We start from the raw sequence: 23,200 nt of genomic DNA, 5'->3' as shown, positions 1-23,200 counted from the left end.
CTAATTGGAGGTGTTGTTATGACCGGCAGCGCGGCAGTTGAACCCAGTGTGGATGAAAGCGAGTTTGGTAGACGGAGTCCCCAACGACGCGAGGTGGTGAAATCAATGAGTGAAGCTCCAGGGAAAAAAAGTAACCATGGTAGCAGCGAGAGAAGAGTGATGAGGAGCCGACTGACAGCCGTTTGTGAGCGAGTGACCGCAGTTAATCGGTGGACGCTGCATCGTCAATCAACCTGATGGCTTTACGTCGAATTTAGTAAATAAATACATTCCTCAAACTCTCGCCATGCCCTCCCCCGCTTCCCATCGACGCTTCTTCTTCATCTCTAGGTATTTGTGCTGTTACCAAAGGAGCAGGGGAGCGGTGATGGGGGGGGGTAATGCAGCCTTTCTAACTCGAGGTAATTGCAGGGAAGATAAAATGACAATGTAAAGACTTTCCCGATGCACCGCTGCTCGACAAAGGCCTCCCCATGCCATGTTGGGCACGGCATTGGTTTGACCATACTTCACCGCAGTGGTTGGAGCAGATTGTTAGAGTTGGGGGGGGGGGAACAAATACTATAGTTGACTGCCTCCTCCCCACATTTTTTTCTTAGATGGCCGTCCCATGCTATCGCCCGTTTTTTGCGATTTAAAAAAAATGTTACACTAATTATTATAATGCACAGTCCTTTAATCAACCCACTGGTGCATGATGGCCCTGCTGCCATAACCTGTTGGTCATTCATTCGTGGGGGTTGGTAACGATTATAACTTCTGCACACTGGCTCGTGTGCATTGGTGGGGGGTGGATGGCTGGGCTCCCGACATCGCTTGCCGCCGATGTCCACCGTCGAGACCGCAGCGCTGTCAAATCGCTGCGCCGCCACTCCACCTCACAAATGATCACTGTGCTCTCCCGTTACAAGACGCACAATTTTCTTCACCGGTACCTTAGAGAACGCATCTTGTAATCCGGTAGGTGAGTGACCGTGCAACGGCAGTGTTGTGGTTAGCGCGCTGCGCTGCAAACCCCGTGGACCCGGGTTGGATTCCCGCTCACGGTCGACACCAGTGACGATTATCTGAACTGCTCCTGAGCCTCCATCAAGGTCGACTCAGTCTCACATGATTACCTGCACTGCGGAGAAGACAAAAAGGCGGCCGGGCGTGGTGCTGGCCACCCATCTCCTCGTGCCGGCCTTCATAGGCGCTCGCTGACAGCCCTTGCCCCAACAGTCTATTAAGGCTACACAGGGGATCTCTGTCTTTGTGTGTGCGTGAAACGTTATTGACATATGATAATAACTGAACAATTTATGCCCTAAGTACTTTTGACAGAACAAAAAATGTTTCTCCCTCCGTATTTCTTTTAGCATGGGTGCGCCACTGCCCATCGCCAATTGTGCCAAACGGATTAGCGGGTCACAAGACCCGGGGTATTTCCAGACCAGTGGCTCCAGAATTCATTTTCATAGAGTTAAGCGCCGAGTCTTCCGGCCACTGCCAAATTCACAACGACAAAAACAACCCCCGCCCCCCCGCCCCCCCCCCCTCCCTCTCTGAGTCGGTATTGTGTGGGCTGACCTCCGTCTTGTCACCCATTGCTCAGCGGCACCCAACCCAGAGTGTTTGTAAAGACCACTGCCTGAAAATACTTTTAGTGCCCGTAAGTCATTAAAAGAGAGTTGCGCAAACAACTCCCTTATCCCTGTGAGAAGGGACGCGCCTCTCTATTTTTATTTTACCATTTCTTTTTTGTTTTACCAGCTAAGGCCCGCTGAGCTATGTAGCCTTTATCAGGGGCGACCTGCCCTTCACAAATGATAGCTCAACGGAGTGGCTTTTCAAGTGGAATGTATAGCAGCCAAATACTTTAAATATAGCGGGAAAAACCGGAAGTCCAGGAGAAAAATCCACTCGACCACGAGGAGTGAGAGAGACACACAAACTACAAATATACAGGCGTCAGGGTCTGGATTGAACCTACACCCTCCTATGTACCTGGCGAGGTATTATGGGACCTCCTTTGCCAGTACCAAAATATGAGAATAGGTTTTCCCCTTTTTTCTGGTAACAAAACAGGTGTTAAGACGTTAAAACACCAAACTCAACCCTTTTACAAGCAATCACGTCTGCATTAACCACAATACTTGTAGTTAGAATGCAAAAACAAAAAAATGGAAAACCTATTCTCATATTTTGGTACTGGCAAAAGAGGGCCCATGATGTAGCTGCTCACCCCGAGCTCGCATCACTCTGCTCGTGCGTTGCCTTTGAGCTGTTCGCCTTTTGGCGTCCTCTGGTCTAACACCGTTTGGGACTAGGCTCAAAAGAAAGATGTCTCTGGTGTGGACCAATCAGTTTCAAAGACAATGCATATATTATCAGAGTATTATTATTTGTTTTATATTATATTGCTAGGTAAGGCCCCCTGAGCTATATAGCTATTTTCTTCAGAAACTACCTGGCTATGACGAATTATAGCTCAACGAAGTGGCTCACCACGTGCTAATGTATAGCAGCCAGATACTCTGAACGCATGTTGACTCGGAATGTGGAGGGGGAAAAAAATTGGATGGCCCGGAGGAAAAATCCGCACGAGGACGGGGAGACAGACACGCAAACTCCAAATATACAGGAGGCATCAGGGTCGGGATCGAACCCACGACCTCCTACATACCAGGCGTTGCCATGTTGATGATGATAATCATAACCCACCCAAGGTGTTCATAAACGCACCGGCAGTAAATAGTTTACCACAGTTGCCATTCATACAGTTAAACAAACACTACCTTACGCCCTGAAATAAAATACTGTAAAGATAATACTGTACGTAAGAAGTTATTTAATCAGTGGGCCCTACCTGCTTGAGAATGTGCTTCTGCAACACGGTCATTAACAACAACAAAGGAATGAGACGCGGAAAGTGTGGACTTAAGCCGACTAATGCAAGCTTCGAGGAATGTACACCGAGACACAGAAAGAGGAACACGTGGACAAGTTCAACGTGACCTTCCAAACTGCGGGGAAAAAAATATATCGAACGAAGCACGGCTCGGGCACGACACGTCACGGCTAAACGGTACGAAGGCCGACGGTTAAGAATAGGGACGGAGTGGCAGCAACGGAACAGCAAGGCGAGGATTCGTCCGCGGTGGAGATGGAGCGATGGAATCAATCAACGTACGGTAGTTGGCTACGTACGCTGTGAAGGAGTTTCAACATACAACGTGCGGGTGCCAGATGGACGGTTGCATTGTTGCATCGCAGTATCAGGAGGGATGGCGGCGACTTGGGGAGGCCTTCATCCAGCAGTGGATTGGCCAAGGCTGACGATGATGATGATAATGATAATAAGTTAATTTATTTGTCAAACGCCAGTCATACTTGAGAGACGATGCCGCGAGGCCAAGAGGCCTGCGGCGATGCTCGAGCGGAGAGGCGCCGGTGATGCGTCCTGGCGTAGGGTAACGAGCCGAAGCTTCGGACAAATCTAGTTACGCTACTCCTCGCTAAAAGGAGCGAGGTGACGAGGCCGCCGTGTGAAACACTTTGGCCGTTCTGAATTCTTGCCCCAAACCGCCCCCGCTGGGGCTGCAGCGACGCAAAAAAAAAGACTCTGAACAATGATAACGACGGCGGTGAAAATGGCTGGTCGTGAGCAGGCTGAACTCCGATGAGGACCAATAATGCCGCGACCGTCGATTCCAGCGGCCAGCCCCGTTACCTGCGCAGAACGGACCGGCCAGCGCTGCGTTGGGCAGCTCGGGTGTTTCGGTGGCGGCTCGCACACAGAGCGTCGTGAAACTCGCTCGGGCGTCGAAGAGCAGCCACCGGCTTCCCCGGGAGAAGGCGATACAGCGAGTGTGGACTCAGCTTCCGTCTGTTTCCATCTGTACGGGGGCAAGGGGGAGATAGATCGAGTACTTGTCCAACCCCCCCCCACTCACCACCCGGCATCGCACGCGCTGTGGGTTTTGTCCAGGTGCTCCGGTCTTTCGTGATCATGAATCAGTTGAAAATATTTTAAAATAAAATAAAAACTCAATGTAGCGGGACCCCCTCCTGAAGCAACAAAATAATGATTCGACTCAATGTGGCTTTCCGGCATTAATGTGTAATAACGATAATCATTATAACTGAGAGCTGTAGATTGGCAAAGGAGGTGTGCTGACATTTTACAGAGATCCGACCTCCGAGATGTCTCGTGAGAATACATTTTTGCTCGCGGCGATTTTACTCCCTGACTGTTTTCAACCCCATTACGTTTGACGAGCCGCGGGACTCCTGATTAAGCTCGTGACGAGGATGTTGCCATCACCATCGTTGCCCGCACATGCTGCTGGCTGGCGATGCGCAATGCTGCTGATGATGATGACGACGCTGATGGATGTAGGGAAGGAGAGGCAGACGAGGTATTGTTTGTGTAAAAGCCCCAATGAGTGTTTTTGTTGGTTTCAAAGCAGAGCTCTGGTTATTAACGATTCTTATAGAAATAAACTCCTTAAAAAAGTTGTTTTAAAAACAACGGTTTTATTAACAACTTCGTTTAACTCACGGTCGAGAAGGACGTGAATGATGCTGCCCCTGCTCCCACATGAACGCTTACTTGAATGAACAGATGCCTTGCGTAACTCGTTGACACGGAGCAGGCGCGCCTGAGACACGTGGCGCCGGTTTCTTGGGCGAGGCCATTGCACAGTTTAGGGAACGCGGCGTTTTTGACCTAGCCAAATAAATACTTAATTAATATGCCGTCCATACAAAATGTTGATTGCTTTAAATGAGCCAATTGATGCCGATTGATGCCGATTTTGATTCGGACACGCATTGTCACCGGATCTGAGTACGTGTGCAATTTGTTTTAATTGATTGGACAACAAGAAGTCGACTAACTTGTGATTACAAGATTTGACCACGGCAAACATAGGAGTAAATTTAAGTGAAACCGTTGAACTGCTAACGTGAGCTTCCCGTGGCCCCGTAGTTGTTTTGCCTGATGCTCACAAGGTCCTCTTAAAATCGGGCCACTCATAATCTGACGTCCAATTTAAAAAAAAGAAACACAAATGTACGGAAATAAATCGGTGGCGATTTTTTCTTGTCATTTTAAAACGAGAGAGAGAGAGAGAACGAGATATACGACAGGACGAGATGGAGAGACCAGAGTAGTTTTATGGAAGCGCCACGCCATGTCACGCTGGAAACGAGTCTGACGATTCACAATTAAGGCGCCCGTGTGTGTGCGCAAGGGTTCAGTGACCTGTCCAAACAACCAGGACCCCGGCCATCTACCACGCGTCCCTTCACCCCCTTAACTGCACCCCCCCCTACCCTGCCCCCACACGGGGGCCCGCGGGAGAGGGGACAGTGACTGGCATCATCACGAGCCCGGCAAACATCGCTGCCTCGCACCGCGCGACCTCGTTAGCAAACGCAGCTGGTGGCCGCGGCGGGCGTGGGTGACATTTCTTGGCCATCACCTGGGCTCGTGGTGGGAAGGTGGCGAGGGGAGGCGAGGGGTGGGGCGAGGGGTGGGGGGAGGGGTGGGGGAGGGGTGGGGGAAGGGCGGTGTTGGGGGGGGGTGATGTAGTGGCGGGGGGGGCATGGGTGGAGAGGTGAGGGTTGAGGGGACGTGGGGTGGTGAGTGGTGGTGAGTGGGAGGCTGGAGGGGAGGGGTGCCGGTTCGTGCCGGTTTTAGGGCGAGGGTAGCGGGGGTTGTATTTGGCACAAAGGGGCTCGGAAATAAACGAGGGAGTTAATTTTTTTTCTCGAGCGAACGTCTCCTTGGAAGCAGAATTACTCGGCGGCGAGAGATTTAACGTCACCGGCGGAGAAGAGAAAGAAAAGGTTGTGCGCCTTTTAAACACATTTTCTTGTATTTTTTTTTATTTAAGCTCGAAAACCCCTTTCTCACCCCGCTCCCTCCCTACCCCCCCCCCCCCCGGTGAGTGAAAAAAAAATCACAAAAGGATTCCAGTCTTTGAGAGAACAGAGAGAGAACACAGAGAGAGACTTAACGACCACCACGCGTTTCCCGTTACAGAAGCCGGGTCTCCTGTTTCTGCCGCGGCTTGAATGACACCTCCGCAATCAAAGCCCGGGACAAAAGCTGGCGAAGAAGTCGTTTACGAGAAGAAAAACCAGATCGGGGTTTGCCCGCCGGCACAAATCACGCGCCCAGCCTGCTCCGTTGCAACACGGTGTGGTCCAGATGTGTTGTGACCCCCCCCCCATCATTATCATCATAGCACAATTGACCCCTAAAATGTCCCCCCCCCCCTTTGAGATATTAATTTCAATTTGAAATAAACCATACTTACAAAAATATATTAAGTGTTAGAGGATTAAATGAGAGGGGGGTCACAAGATATCTGGACCACCCATGCACATTGGCCGCACAATCTCACGTTCCCCTGCACACAACGCCACGTCAAGCCGCGCCACGTCAGCTCAGGTGGTTGACTCATCCCAGTTTGTGGCTGGGGGAGAAAACAAAGTTCACGACTCAGATGTGAAATTGTTCACTTCGTTTTGTCAGCTCGCAAAGAAGCCTTCGACTGAGAGTCACGGAGATTGTTGCTGCTGCTTTCGTTTGGTCAGTTTGTATTTTGCATTTTTGACAGTCGTAGGAAATTGGAGTGACCGGAGAAAAACCAACGCGTAGGAGGAGACAATGGTAAAAAATAAACAATATTGCTGTTATATAGGAATGAATTCAGCAGCCAACTTGCTGCACTGCATCCTACACGCCGAGTCGTCTCCCCCCTCGCCCTCTCTCTATCCCCCCTGGGGCTCCGAGTCTTGGTGACCATCTCACCCAACTGGTCGCTCCATTCCGGCAGTGATCCACCACATCCCGAGCACAACCGGTCACCGTAACACCCGCCCAACGAGAGCGCGTACTTTGTGATTCACCTAATCTCCGCAAACGCTAACGCTCTTTACTGAAATAAAAAAAAACGCACACGCGCGCGCGTTAGCGAGACAGCGAAACACGACAACCCAACTTTGTTTTCTCGCTCGCCCGCGTGCTCGCATCGATGGTGTGGCGAGCGTTACCGTCTCTAAGCTGCACAAGAATCGGGGACAAATCATGGAACGAGGAACGAATGCCCTCCCCATGCCAGAAGCGGGGATAATCTTCCTGTAATTGAATCGCCTCGAGGGCTGCATTATTACCGTTACGCAACTGACAAAAAAAACCGAGACTGTGAATGATCCCGATGAAAACTTACAGAATCTTCCAGAACAGCTTAAAGAAAAAAAAACCCAACACAGGTAGGTAATTGGTAACCGCTTGGTGTAGCCCGGCAAGGCATGCATGTGTCGACCGCAAACCTCACCTGCACGCCGCGCGTGGAACGAGGACGACGAGACGCGGCCCCTGGCACGAGGAGACGACGGACGCTGAAGATTCGGGTCGCGGCAACTGGCCACGGCGTCCTTGGGATGAGCTCGGAGGCGGCAGTGCGGAGAGGGGGAGGGGTCACCTGCCGGGCAGAGCCTGGCGCAGTGACCCGCGGAGTGGCCGCAGGTGCACCGGTGGCGTCATCGCTTCTGCACGGACTCAGTAGCCCCTGCTGCTGCTGCCCCTGCTGCCGCTGCTGCCCCTGCTGCTGCCTCTGCTGCTGCCGCCGCCGCCGCTGCTGCTGCTTCTACGAGGACAATGCAACGGGGCGAGCGGTCTCTGGGAGTGGAATCTCTTTTGTCTGCTGCTGCTGTTGTAGCCGCTGTAGCTGCTGCTGCTACTACTGCTGCTGCTGGAAATCGTTTTCATTTGTGACGGCAGTGGTAGTGGCGGGGCGGTGGCGTGAGCGTCTCCGCTGACAGCAGCGTGGCGACGCGTCTTGTTTGCGCACCCGGGCAGGCGGAGTGAATCCGTGCCGGTCTGTACCGTCCCGCGGTGTCTTCTGGCTCGGTGTGCGTGGAGGACGGGGGGGGGGGCGCGGGGGTGGAGAGTGGGGGCGGTGTGGAGAGAGAGGACGAGGAGGAGGAGGAGAGAGGCAGGGGTGGTGCCTCATTCTGTGTGGTGGTGGTGGTCGTGGTGAGGTTGGGAGGGCGGCGACGGTGGTGGTGTGGTGGCAGTGGTTGCTGGTGGTGACATAGGAGGTGGGCGAGGATTGCGCGATTTGTCAGGTGGTGGGGGTCGGTTAGGCAGAAGTAGAGAAGGGGGAAGAATAAAAAAACCAACATGAGAACCTCCCCACCCACTCTCGCCAGCCACTCATCAAACTCTCACTCACCTCCTCTACCCCCAACCTCTCCCTGCACGCTCCCCCACAGGGAGACACAGAGTCACCAACACTTCTGCTTTAGAACGGTAACCCAGTTTTATGCTGGGAGTGAGTGAGACACACACACACGCTTCGTATCTTGCTACAACCAACCCAAACAACAACAAAAAAAACACGATTACAGCGGGATCCGTAAACGATGACAGAAGAAACTCATGAGAATAGATAACTGAGTATAGCATTGCACCCGCTGGCCAGCGTTGAAAAAAGCGGGGCATTGGGGGCTGAGGGCATGTGAAGGTCAAACCAGGATCAGGCACGATCGCTGTGAACATATACCACGAGCCTTTTGCTCGTCCAAGGACGGGTGTATTGCGGAAAATGTGAAACTTGCAAGCGGAAAGCAGACCGCGACTTGATATTCATTGCATCAATGCGTGTGCAATTTGTAAGGGCGCGGTGACACAGACCTATTTCATTTAAAGGTTATAATCCCTTATTCATCACGACGTCCTTTTTACTTTGATGTCTCAACAGCGTCACGGAGATCGCGTGACGTGAGGGTTCTGCCTTTGTAGTGAGGGTTGTAAGTTGACGTCGAGGAGAGGAGGCGCCTCGCCCCCCCCCCCATGTGGAGTGACGTCACCCGCTAATTATTATTAATGGCGGGGGGCGGTGTCCATTTGGAAGACGTCACCTCATAATGATTATTAATGAGGCTGTTCGATGTGGAGTGACGTCACCTGCTCATGATTATTAATGAGGGGGGGAGGGTGCTCCATGTTGAGTGCCGTCACCTGTTGATGATTATTAATGGGGGGGGCTGGTCGACGTGGAGCGACGTCACGCGCGGGACACACAGACATTCTTGGCTCACAGTATAGAATGCTGTACGAGGAGCGCCGTGCCTTATGCAACAACGTGCACGTGCCGCCCTTCAATAGAGAGGCCAGCCGGTTCGATTCGATCTCCCGGCACGGCAGCTGAAACGGTGGGGCCTTATTCCCCCCCCCCCCCGCGTGCATTTCGTGTGGGAAATAAGTTCAACATACTTAGGTATCTAAATCAGCTCGAGCCTCCCGTAAATCACGTGACTTATGCGTGGCCACCCCCACCCTGCATCCCTCCCCATCTATAGGTATCTCTGCCTCTATATCCAAATCAGCTCAATCCTTCCGTACATCACGTGGCTTCCACGTGGCCACCCCCACTCTGAACCCCTCCGTTCTTCTCGCCGCCTGCTGTGAAAACAGACGCCGCTCCTCCTCCTCCATGCAGCAGCAGCAGCAGCGTTGAGGCCCTGATGCAGCCTCTCCCTCCTGCCTCTCCTCATCTCTCCTCGCCCTCTGCTCCCGCTTCTCCGTTCCTTTCCCATCCTCTTCCTCTGACGTCAAAGCCTTGACTACTCTAGTCCCCTGCGCGTGGTGTGGCCGCGGGCACGACAAGTGCTCTCCGCACCTCCGATGAGCACGGTTGGCTACGTATGGTGCGAAAGAAGTTCAGATACGACACGACGTGGGTTTGCAGAGCAGGCGTGTGCCAGTGCATCGATTCATCACGTAGGATCGGTTCTATCCGTCTGGAAGAGACGCATCGATGTGCCTTTGTGAGATTCCATTATTATGATTATTATTTGATACATGTGTAATGACAGTAGAGTCAACCTGCGGTGTGAGTAGACTAGTGGCCACGGGAGGTAATGACAGGGGAGTCAGCCTGCAGTGCGAGTGGGCTGGTGGCTACAGGAGGTAATGACAGGGGAGTCAGCCCGCAGTGCGAGTGGACTGGTGGCTATAGAAGGTAATGACAGGGGAGTCAGCCTGCAGTGCGAGTGGGCTGGTGGCTACAGGAGGTAATGACAGGGGAGTCAGCCTGCAGTGCGAGTGTGCTGGTGGCTACAGGAGGTAATGACAGGGGAGTCAGCCTGCAGTGCGAGTGGACTGGTGGCTACGGGAATGATCGAGAATAGGGGAGTGGCCAGGTGACGTAAGAGGACGGTGGAGTCTGCTGGTAGAACGAGCGGTCTAGAACCAGCGAGAAGGTTCGGGAATATGGAGGCGTGGCCACGGACCGTATATAAGAGAGATGCGCGGGAGACACGAAGTTGACCACGTGGTTCCTGAATAAAGAAAACGTTCCCAGGACGAGTGCGTCGAAGTCGTCTTTACACGTGCGCGTGTTGTTGCAGGTTGCAATGTACTGTACAGTATTCGGATCGTTCAAACCCCTGCTGCAGTCACCGCGATGGAACAAAGTAACGGCACCGATGTTTGAATCGCGAGTCATGACGATTCGTCATCGTGTCGCCAGGAAAGGCTGAAGAATGGAGATACGATAATCCATTGTTCATCTTGGGAAGCCCCAGGGCACATTGAGGCATTTCTTTCGGATCAGACTATGTAGGTTTCCACGGGTTGCGCTGTGTGTTTGTTTTTCGTTGTTAAACTCGATGTCCGACGTTTCGCTGCACGTGCTGGGAGCAGCTCCCACAACAATGTTGGACGCTTCTTCGGAAGTGTTGGACCTCTGCAAAGGGCATGCGAACGCGCTATAGCGCCCGGACCATGGCACCTTCTCCCCCATCCCTCCCCCAGAGCTTCATCATTCCTCCGCCCCACTGTCCTACCCACAACACCTATTTAAAAAAAAAAACAATGGGATCACTCATTCTGTCGTAAATTTAGTGGCGTCTGAAGTGCTCCGTGCGTCTCGTCAACCTCATCGGGGAGCCCTTCTATTGAACCATAATCCTCGGGCATTCATATTTTGTTATCCGTGCGGATCTTTAGGTGGGGAGGGGGGTGTTGAGCGAGATGGGGATTGACAGCATCACCCGAATTCCAGGCGGAATTAACATAGAGTTCGCACAACATAATATTCGCATCGTTGTTATAATTCTAGCGTCGTTGATCTACCCGGGTAAGCTTTCTCGCCGAGTCTCAAGACTCGTTTTCAGGAGGGTGCTGCATCGGCACGCTTTGGTCGATTCCTTTACTCAGCAATTTTTGTTTGTTGTGCCTGAACAAAAGCAACACCCGCGTGCAGCTCCGTTAGTCAATCCACTGCTGGATGAGGACCCACACCGTTCCGTGGTCATATTGGTGGCGGTGGTGGGATATGTTGTCTTTGGGTGGAAGTGGGGAAAGTGTGGTGGTGGTGGTGGCGTTTGTGATCGTCTTAATGTTGGAGGTAGTGGTGGTAACAAGTGTTGTTGTGGTTGTGGTTGCCATGGTTAATGTTAATATATATTGTGAAGTATGTTTCTTAATTTTATTCATATTTTGCTGTGGCCATACTTCACCACGCTGGTCAGTGGGTTGTTGACAGAAGAAGAAGAAGCTATCGCTTGTCACTGACGTTAGCCGTCGCTAAGAATCAAACCTCAGGCCACCAGGTCCACAGGGCAGCATGCGAACCAATGCGTCACGCCTGAACCAATTTATTAATTTAAATATTTACAAGCGATTTACCGCCATGACCGTTAACAATGTGAAACACGTGAACATCTGGTGCAAAGTAAATTCTGAGCGCTGAGAAGACAATAAAAGATATTGGCTGAAATGTTTTAACAAAATCGCCCCATCTGTGCACGATCGAGCAAGTCACTGTGCACTGGGCTTCGTGCACTCTTTGAAGTTGTTTTGTTAACTCGGGGGTCGGAAACCAAAAACAACAAGAAGATCCTTTTTTCGTGTGCGAATTCGGTGAAAAAAAACATCTCAATATTTCACGAGCCGCAGTGCACGTGGTGAACACGGAACGGCGAGTGCTTAATAAATAAAGTTATGAATCCATACTCTTTGGTTCTTTCGCTAAAGTCACGTAGGTAGAATAATAAAACAAAATGAAAATGATATAGCACGACGTTTCGATCGCAACACAAGCGGTCGTCCTAGGGCGGAAAAAAATAATCCAGCAGTGGAACTGCTGAATCAGCGAGAGAGCTGTTACAACAAGATGTTATATATGTTGCGATGAATCCAGTTCCTTAAAGAGCCGCACGCGCCTCCAGAACTTGTTCTGTTCCTATCCTCCCTCGATCCGAGAGGTCTGGCCGCGAGACGGACTCTCCGAGGCCACATGGCGCTGTCTCGGGCACTCGTTGCGAGGAGTTCTCGCACGCCGATCCCCGTTCAAGCAACATGGTGGCTAGGAGATGTTAACTACCTCGCCTGGTATACAGGAGGTCGTGGGTTCGATCCCGACCCTGCCGCCTGCTATATATTTGGAGCTTGCGTGTTTCTCTGCCCGTGGTCGCGTGGATTTTTCTCCGAGTCCTCCGGTTTTTCCCTCCGTATTTGGAAACATGCTTTTTAGAGTATTTGGCTGGTATACATTTCCACGTGATAAGCCACTTCGTTGAGCTCTCATTTGTGGCCAGGTGGCTTCTGAAAACGTCCTATATAGCTCATTGGGCCTCGCTTTCCTGGAACAGAGCCTTTTAGAACATTTCAGGTTTTTTTTTTATCACCCCTCGGTGCGCTATTGGCATCGCATCATCAGCGAAATAATCCATTCGCAAATCTCACATAGCTGGGGGGGGGGGGGACCCCGTGTTAGAATTAGTATTAGAATATGCATTTATACTGGAGGAATCCGATTAGCTATGAAGCTCTTTTTCACAGATGTCCAATAGGGGGGACGGTCAAAACGGTACAACAACAAACACGATAGGAGTGCTAATTATAGTAAAGGTAAAGAAATCACTAAAGATATATACAAACAAATTTAAACTATTTTTTTTATCTTGCCAGGTGAAGCTCACTAAGCTAATAGCTTCTTTTACAGAATTTCACAGACTTTTTTTCTCAAAACCCATCAAGTGGCTTTTAAACTAATCTTTACACAATAGAGGACACGCTTTCCCACACTCGTTTCTCTGAAACTATCGTTCGTCGCACGGCTGTCAAACGATTACTCTAATTCTCGGAGATGGAATTTAATCGAATTGAGTTAAAAAGCGATTAGATTTTTGTTAAATTCTTATAACGTTATGATTTCTTTTCTTAATGCATCAGTGACCGGGAACTCGCTACACTTGAGAACCCAGTTTAACCGTTGGTTGGCTGCCTGCCACATCACTGTCACGGGGCCCCCTTATAGTTCAAACTCTCAGCATGAATATTAGAAAGGTGCCCGGGTCACTCTGGGGTCAGGGCGCTGAGCCGGTACCGCTGCGATTGATTCCACGTTTCATTCATCCGTTAATTAAACCGCGTTCTCAAGCGTAGCGAAGTTGATGGTCTCAAGTCAGATCCCCCCCCCCCGCACTAACAACTGACGACTATACAAACACCCATCCCATTAAGTTCATCGTTTAATTTGTCTAAACTATGTTTCTACGCTGCAGGGCATGTGGGAAAGTGCAGCCACCCCCCCCCCCCATAGTGTGTGTTGTGAAACGAGGTCGTGTGAAGGGATCTCAGAATTCGTTCCAGGGTATCTACTTCCGTGGGACCGTTCTCTAGCAAGCGGTGGTGCACTGCTCTGCTGCCGAATGGGTATCTGGTCTCATGGCACGATGGCCACAGCAAAATATGAATAAAATTGAGAAACATACTTCACAATCTTCTTGGTTCTTTCGGTAAAGTCACGTAGAAGGGAAGTAATAAAATAATAAAAATAAAGCATAATAAAATAATATAATATAAAAATAAAATATAAGAATATAATAATAGAATGTAATAATATAATATAATAAAAAAAAATATAAATACTTCACAATATATATTCACATTAACCACGGCCACCACAACCACCACAACACTTGTTACCACCACTACCTCCGCCATTAAGACTATCACTTGAACCACCACCACCACACTTCCCCCACTTCCATTCAAAGATAACATATCCCACCACCGCCATCAATATGACCACGACCACCATCACAACCGCCACCACTTTCACCACCGCTGCTTCCATGACCACCTCCAGCCACCACCCACCACCATGACCAACGCAAGACTTTCCACCACCACCACCTGCATGTACGTTGCACTTCTTTCGCACCGTGCGTAGCCCACGTGCTAATCGTTATTAGAACTACTAACACAACCGCCCAAACCACGGCCACTCCCACCACTAGCGCATCACGACCACATCTCCTCCAGGCCTCACCCGAACCTCCTCCACTCCCAGCCCTCCCCACCGTTCCCTCTCCGTGCCATCCCCACCTCCTCCCCATGGGAACGGCGGCCGTGAAGATCGCGCAAGTGGCGAGTGAAGTGCGTGCTAGAGAGGGGGAAGCGGGGGCTGGAGAGAGAGAAGGTGGAGGGGGGGCGGGGGAGGCGGGGGGGGGGGGCGGTGTGGGGGATCTTGAGAGCGGCGGCGCTGCAAGGGGGACTCAAGTGCGCTCCGGTCTCCGTTGCCCTCGAACCTCGAGTGTTTTGAAGTTTGGAACAAAAAGTTCTGGAGGCGGTTTGGAGAGTGTGCCACGGTTTGGAGCATGAAAGGGGGAGGGGGGGGGAGTGGGGAGCGGTTGACGGAAAGAAATGAGAATGCGGAATGGAGAAGAAAAGTTTCAAAACAACTTCGCCTTTAGATTGAAATTCATATTTTTTCGCTCCACCACCACCGCCATCAGTAGCGCCGCACGGATAGCGGCTTCATGACAACAGCGACGACAACAACAACAGACAACAAAAAGATTGGGACCGGGAGGCAGTGGAGGTCCGTTTTGGATAAACTCGGAATAATGGATGGGGTGGCCAAGCACCGCGGTAGTTTTTTTTTGACCGCTGGCAAAAAAACCAAAGCGGAGTTTGTAAGAAGTGAACACGGACCTCGGGGAAGACGTCCCGATGGCAAGATTGTATTTCCGAGGCTCAACTGGTCGCTGTGATGCACGCGACGTTGTAGGAGATTTGTAATTGCAGGCAGGCGATGGGATATTCCATACCGTGGAGGTGAACAAGAGCAGCCCCGCAAGTGCATGTTTCACACCACTGCCGGTGGAAGAGCGTCCACGAGATGACTCGAAAGAGATTCCTCTCGACTCCCAAGAGGGAATATTGGCCTGGACTTTCACGCCGACTCGGATGTCTTGGAAGATGTGGTGGGGGGGGGGGGGTACTCACACTTTACCCCACCGCACGCGACCTGCCAATAGACTAACCGTGGAGAACTGAACTCATTTATGCTGCTGCTGGGTGGACAGAGGCGGGGTGGGGGTTGTTTTCACTGCCACTACGGGAGATCAACGCGTCGACCTGTGGATTGTCTATTGAAGCGTGCCAACCTTTACATCGTTCCACTGCTATATGATTCAATAAAATACATTCCAGTCATTCTCGACCAATGGATGAAGGCCTCCCCAACGCTTTGCCAGTCACGTGGTGTATTTTTTTGTATCCCGTACTTCACGCTGGTTCAGTACGCGTTGGTTAAGAGCGGGGGAGGGAAAGGCAGGACTGGTTCTGATGTATCCTCGCTGGTGATGCTAGTCGTAGCCGGGAATTGAACTCGGGTAGCCGGGTTCAGTACGTTGCCCATATTATTGAGGATACATCATCGCACGTGTTCACGAAAAAGTACAGAATGCCTAAAGCAGTCTTAAAAGGAACTCCCCACTCAGCTCTGACCCGCACCAATGCCTCGAGCTATATTAATGTTTGCACAAGATAGATGAATAGATTTGCTTCCAAAAATGCATTTTATATTCCAAGAAAAATGTGGATTGATGGCCTGTAAATTATCATAACTATTAGCTACTACTTAGCATTGGAAGCAGCCAGGCAAATATGAAGCGAACATTTTTTTCTTATCTTTGTATTTTTTCACAACTTTTATCGGTATTTATTTTAGAAGAAAGCCACTTCACATACCTGCTTGGCCAACATTTTTTTAAATCTCTAGTTTATTGAAATAAACAATGATCCGTGCCACACATTGAATTCATGTAAAAATTCCAAATCGTTCACCGCTGGAGGAAGAGGCCTCCACCCACGCCATATCGGCCACGAAGGTTGTTTGACCATACTTCACCGCGTTGGCCAGTCGTTGGTTGGTTTGTGAAGCTGGGGGTTTCAAAACAGAGTTCAGATACCACTCGCCACAGATGTTAGTCGTGGCCAGGAATCAATCTCAGTTCAGCGGGTTCGGAGTGCAGCATGGAGCTTCTCAATACATATAAATGTTTGCCCTTCTCAAATAGTCCATGATGTAGGTTTTTTTGGTTAAATCGCCTAAACATAAATGTGACGTGTGACGTTAAACCCGCCACCACCCGACACAGCCAATCAGTAAGGTTTGTCACGTAAACAGAACATTCGTTACTAGTACAGCACACCGGTGTGTTGGAGGGTAAACCCACAACATTTACAATTGGAGTACGATGTTTCGCCAGTAATTACAACTAGCATAATCAGAAATATAAATGTGTCGTTAAACCCGCCACCACCCGACACAGCCAATTAGTAAGGTTTGTCACGTAAACAGAACATGCCAGTTCGTTACTAGTACAGCACACCGGTGTGTTGGGAGAGTAAACCCACGAGGACATTTACAATTCAAATAGTGCTTGTAAATGGCACATTGTACCCAACAGATGCTTCTACACGTGTGGCTCCACTGCTGGATGAGGGCCCTCCCCGCGCCGTGCGGGGCCCGAAATCGTTATTTGACCATACTTCACCACGCTGGTTTAATGCGGGTTGGTGAAAGTGGGGTGATAGGTTAGAGGAGGAGTTGTGCATTGCCTTCCGCTGTCGCCCTCCATAACTTACCTGTAATGCATCACGTGCTCTCATGCCCAGTGGGTGCACGATCCGAGCACTTTCCTGCACGTATGTGTATCATAGGCGCTCGCCAACAGCACTTGCCCCAACAGTCTCTTAAGACTATACGGGATCTTTGGCTTTGTCTTGTTTTGTTGTATGCGTCTTGAACTTATTTCGCACCGTACGTAGCCAACCGCGCTCACCGGAGGTGCGGGGAAAGGACAACAAACTTAACCACAAAAGAATGCAGTTCTAAAAGAAAATAATTTTCAATCTCGATTTAAAAGTGCACCCTGGTTCAATGGGGGGGGGAGGGGGGCGGCTCTTGAAATCTCCCGATTTTTGCGTGACGCAATCGGCCGCATTCCGGGTCTATGGGTCACCGACAGCGGCACCAACCACGGGTAGGCGTACGGACGACGTATTATGTACGTCCCAAATAAAATCCCCGAACTTTCCGCCGCTAACGCTCGGACAAAGGACGCCGTTTCACCCAACCACCCCACACCCCGCAAGCGGCTCCGTCCGTCAGCGGCTCCTAAGCGAACGTTGGCGTTGAGCTCGCGCGCGAACAGAGAGCGCGGTTGAACAAAGAGACGTACGTATATGGAATAAGAGTCAAACATCGTTTCGTCTCTGCCGATTAATCCGTGGCGGCCACTCCTTGAGATGATGGTGATGATGATGAGTTGGGCGTCATCTCTAATGGCCTGCAAGAAGTTAAGAAAAATAAGAGACGGGCGGGCGGGTTGGGGCGTGGGCAGGAGAGGGAGGGGGGGGTTTGTTTTTTTGTGTAAGCAAAGCGCCAAGACCGGACGTTTTCTCTGCTCGAAGCCACTCATCGCAGACGTTTAAGCCGCGCAAAGAGAGGCACCTTGAGAGGGAGAGAGAGAGAGGATGAAGCGGCACTGCAGATAGAGAAACGGTCACTGATAACAAACTACGGAACAACAAAAACACACACCCACACACACACCCACACACACACCCACACACCCACACGGAGCTCGACACAGAGGCTCTATGAAGGGGAAGATCGACTGATGTCCCAGCCCCAAACGTGATTGAGGATTTGCAGATGACTGTTAAGTGCCTTTTGTCCCCCCATCAGGATTGAGTGGAGCTCTCTCTCTCTCTCGCTCGCAAACTCACTCATTCTCTGTTTCTCTTCCCCCGCTCCACCTCCCCGCGTTCGACAGGTTGTAGATTAAAGCGGGGGACCTGCTTGTTGTAGCATAACTGGCTTAGGTAACATAGGCCAATATCGGTGTCGCCTTTCAAGCGTGCCAGGTTGGAAACATTAGAAAGGTATAATGTTGTGCGAGCGACGCGCGGAGAGACGGAGACCCGCACGCTATTGGCGCTACCCGCGATGTGGGATGGAGCCGGGGGGGGGGAGCGGGGAGTAAAATCGCGAACACTGCCAAGGGTCCCGTATCCACCACTACCACCCCCCCCCCCCCCATTGAGAGCTGTCCATCAGCGCCAAAGCGTGGTCACAGCAGCCCCGGCGAGGGACATCCGGGTTTGGGATTTGGGGAGCAAGCGACGGGGATCAGCGGCGTTTGTCACCGCCACTCAGCATCGTCGAGTCGATCATTTTATTCCACCCCCCCCCCCGCTATCCGACTGCCCGCCACCGCAGCTCCTCGTTCCACACCTCCCCCCCCCATCGCCCACCAAGTCATTTCAGGTCACCCCTTGCAAAGAGAGAATTTTGGTGGCAGTGTTGAATGAAATAAAGTCGCAGTTGATGGTGCTTATAAGTGCGCAGGTCCTCGCCGCCGTGATGCCGTGTAGTTCTCCTCTCACTCTCTCTCTCACCGATGGGGTTTCAGGGTCGAGACCGCGTGCTGCTGTTCGGCACGATGATGTCTGACGTTTCTCTCCCAGCACGTGAAGCCCCATCAGCAACGTGGGAATGACACGTTTCCCTCGCTCTGTGCGGCGCACGATGCGAACCCGCACGTGACAGCTGCCTGCCGAGTAGCCCGCAAAAGCACACAAAGATCCCCCGTATAGCTTCAACAGACTGTAGGGGCAAGTGCTGTTAGCGAGCACCTATGAAGGCCAGAAAGGCACAAGGGGGGGGGGGGGGGGTGGCCAGCACCACGCCCAGCCGCCATTGTCTCCCTAGTGGCGATGTTTTTACGCACCGCACCAGGTACTCATTTGAGGCTGAGACGACCTAGTGGAGGCCCAGAACCGGTTCAGATAATCGTCACCGGTGTTGGCCGTGAGCTGGAATCGAACCCGGGTCACCAGGGTCGCAGCGCAGCGCGCTAAGAGCTACACTACCGCTCCCCGCACAAGTACACCTCTAGCCAGCAGCCTACGAGCTGATGGTCATCGCTCCATCTTTTTTGTGGACCTCGCATCTCGTTTCCCTCTCTACCTGTGTAAGCAGTTGGGCAAACATCCCAATGCCAGGACCCTCCCCCCCCTCCTGAAATGAAGACGAAGGAGAAGGGCCAGCAAAAGCGAAGAAGAGTCTTGAGACTCGGTGAGGTTTTTTTTGTTCCTGGGCAAATAAAGGGGCATCGTCATCGTCGTCGTTGGTGGAGGAGGTTTGGCTGGAGCCGGTGTCTTTGTTGCCCGTCGCTGGGCCGAGACGGCTGCTTGCTTAGCCGCTGAGCCTCCGCCCCTGCGCTCGCTCACGAGAGGCCTCCCCCCCCCCACTTCTCCCCCCCCCCACGCATCCTCACGTCGCCTCCGTGAGAAGCCACTTCCCACATCAAAGGTCGGCCTCCTCTCTCTTCTCTCTCTCTTGAGGGCCGGAGAGGTTTTTTCTCTCTCTCTCTTCCCTCTCTCGTTTTCTGAGCTTTCTTCCTTCCCAACCTTTTGTTTGTTTGTTTCAATTTCACACGTGACTTTGCTCGTGTACTCAAGAGACACAAAGCAAGTGACGATGACTAATGGCGTTTTTCGTAATTATATATTTCGGTCCCGTAGAGTGGCTTTTCGTGCGTCTAAACGTTGCACAGCAATACCCCCGGACTCAGGTCTCACCCTTTTTTTTACGTCGTTTTGCAAATACTTCGTCGCTTTACTTATTATACCAACAGACTGATCTGCGACGCCTCAACCCACACTCACGTCGCTGACGGCATCGTCCGTTTTTTTCTCGTACCCGTCGCTTCACTCAACCTGTGAATCGCTTTGATTTGACGTCGTCTCGATATTCGTCGTGGCACCTCTCAGCAACGCATCCCCGACGTGAAGCGGGGCATTGCCGAATTTGTTTTTTTTGCGATGCACACAAACAACCGGAACGTTGGCGTGTTGGCAATTTGATGTTTTTTTTTTATGAACGTTTAACCCTCCATCTAAGGGCCCCATCAAATACCCATCCACCATGGACCCTATATGCTCCAACAAAGGCCCTCCATTCTAAAACCTCCGCCACAAGCCCTCTGACCTATGGCGTCGCATGGTTGGAACGGGCCCTGGTGCACGGAATGAAATGACCCCCCCTCTCTCCCCACCCCCCCCCCCCCCGCCTGTTCTTCATAGCCCGAAGTTTGGCCCATAGGCCCTGGTGCAGTTGTACCGCCTGCACACTCAACCAGCTATGTCCACTGCCTCTGACAAATGACCTCCACTTTCCAATGCAGGCCATCAATTCCAGATTAGAGGCCCTCTCCCACAAGCCATCTAATATAAAACCTCTGCTCTTTAGAAATATAGGTTCGACAGCCTCCAACACATGTCCTCCACACTCCTTCAGAGGCCCTCCACCACGGGCTCTGCACCAGTCCCTCCACCCTCCTCCACAGATCCTCCATCACAAGAACTCCACTTGCCCTCACAGACCCTCCATCACAGGATGTCTATCTCGAGACTATCCACCGCAGGCCTTCCATCTGAGACTCTCCACCACAGGACCTCCATCCAAAACCCTCCAGCACAGACCCTCCACCATAGGCCCTCCATCCAACACCCTCCACCACAGGCCCTCCATCCAAGACCCTCTACCATAGGCCCTCCATCCAAAACCCTCCACCACAGGCCCTCCATCCATAACCCTCCACCACAGACCCTCCACCACAGGCCCTCCATCCAAAACCCTCCACCACAGACCCTCCACCACAGGCCCTCCATCCAAAACCCTCCACCACAGACCCCCCACCACAGGCCCTCCATCCAACACCCTCCATCACAGGCCCTCCATCCAAGACCCTCCACCATAGGCCCTCCATCCAAAACCCTCCACCACAGGCCCTCCATCCAAAACCCTCCACCAGAGGCCCTCCATCCCAAACCCTCCACCACAGGCCCTCCATCCCAAACCCTCCACCAGAGGCCCTCTATCCCACATCTTCCACCACAGGCCCTCCCCATCCCAGACCCTCCCCCATATGACCTCCAGCGAACCCCAGCTGGGTGCTTTAGCGGCCGGGGCAGGACGCAGCTTGACCAGCAGTGGCATTCCTGAGCGTGCGGCTGAATCTTCCTGGTTAATGGGGATTGGATGGATGACGAGTCTCAAATGTCCGCACATATTTTGTTTATAAATTTTGAGCTGCTTCTACGATAAACAAGTGCAGCCGTGCAATAAATCATGCGCGGTAATTTATTCCGGGCCACCAGATTTTTAAAGAAAAATTTTCCCCAAAGATAATGTGGATGAAAGAGACACCAAATGTGTGTGTTTTGTTTTGTTTGTCTTTATTTAGCTTTGCTAATAAAAAAAAACATAAATTATGCAAGCCATGGAAACCTCGCATAATCATCATCATAATATTAAAAAGAATACCCCGTATGAATGCCTTATTTCAGGTGCATTTAAAATTGTGTATAATCCACCATTCTCCGAGGGGACGGACGAGAGAAAGAGAGAAGCGAGAGAAGCGAGAGAAATGGAGAGAAAGGGAGAGTTAAAGAAAGCGAGAACGGGTGAGCGGGAGAGAAGCAGGAGAGTTAAAAACAGAGAGGGTAAAAAAATCTTGTGAAGTGCTTTTATGCACGGTCGACTGGACCACAACAATAGCCCTGTAATGACTTTCCTTCCCCATTCTGCGCCTGTTTCCCCGTGATATTGATTTGCAAATATAATAATGCCGGCTGTAAAATTCGCCCGCCTTTGATGTATTCGAGGCGAATCTGCAATTAGTGGGTTTGTTTAGAGGCTCGGATATGCGCCAAGCGCGGGTCGTGATGAAAATAAGAATAGTAATACAACATTAAATAGCACTCTCTTTATATATATGCACGCACGACATGGGGAGCGGTGGTGTCGCGGTTAGCGCGCGGCGCTACAAAACCTGTGCAACGCGAGTTCGATTCCCGCCCACGGCGAACGCCATTGACAGTTATCTGAACCGGTTTCTGGGCCTCCCTAGGTCGACTCAGCCTCAAGTGAGTACCCAGTGCGGTGTGTCAACATCGTCACTGGGAATAACACGGCGGACGGGCGTGGTGCTGGCCGCCCACCTTCTCGTGTGCCATTCCAGCCTTCATAGGTGCTCGCTAACAGCACTTTTCCCATTAGTATGTTGAGGCTATACGGAGGATATTTGTCAATGTTTGTGTTTTAATTCGTGGAGCAGTGGTGTAGCGTGGTGGTTTAGCGCACTGCGATGCAAACACCGGCGATCCGGAGTTCGATTCCCTGCCACGCATAATAACACGTTCCTGCGGAGGGAGCTGGTAGGAACGTTGGGTTGCTCGGTCAATGGCCAGGGTCAACGGCGGTGTGGTGTATTCCGCAAATATGGCCGACTGTGAGGGCGGGCACAAGCCGGCGTGAGTAGGTTAAACGTTGAGTTTTATAAGGGCACCACCGGGTGACCAGCCCTTCCCCACCCAGCCCCACCCAGCACCACTCCTCCAACCCCCCACCCTCCCCACCCAGCCCCTCCCCACCCAGCCCCTCCCCACCCTCCCCTCCCCACCCAGCCCCTCCCCACCCAGCCCCTCCCCACCCAGCCCCTCCCCACCCTCCCCTCCCCACCCAGCCCCTCCCCTCCCCACCCAGCCCCTCCCCACCCAGCCCCTCCCCTCCCCACCCAGCCCCTCCCCTCCCCACCCAGCCCCTCCCCACCCTCCCCAGGTGGTTCCTACCAGTATCAAGTTGCTATCTGAACCAATCTTCGGCCTTCCCTAGGTTAACTCAGCCTTAAATGCCTACCTCCTGGGTATCTAAACACCAGCACTGTGGAGACAAATGAGATCGAGCGTGGTGGTGGCCACCCACCCCCTCGTGTGCCGTGCCGGCCTTCATAGGTGCCACTCGCTAACAGCACTTGCCCCAAACAG

Source organism: Lampetra fluviatilis, chromosome 32 (assembly GCF_964198595.1).
Source record: "Lampetra fluviatilis chromosome 32, kcLamFluv1.1, whole genome shotgun sequence".
Taxonomy (NCBI): Eukaryota; Metazoa; Chordata; class Hyperoartia; order Petromyzontiformes; family Petromyzontidae; genus Lampetra; species Lampetra fluviatilis.
This window is presented reverse-complemented; position numbering follows the sequence as displayed.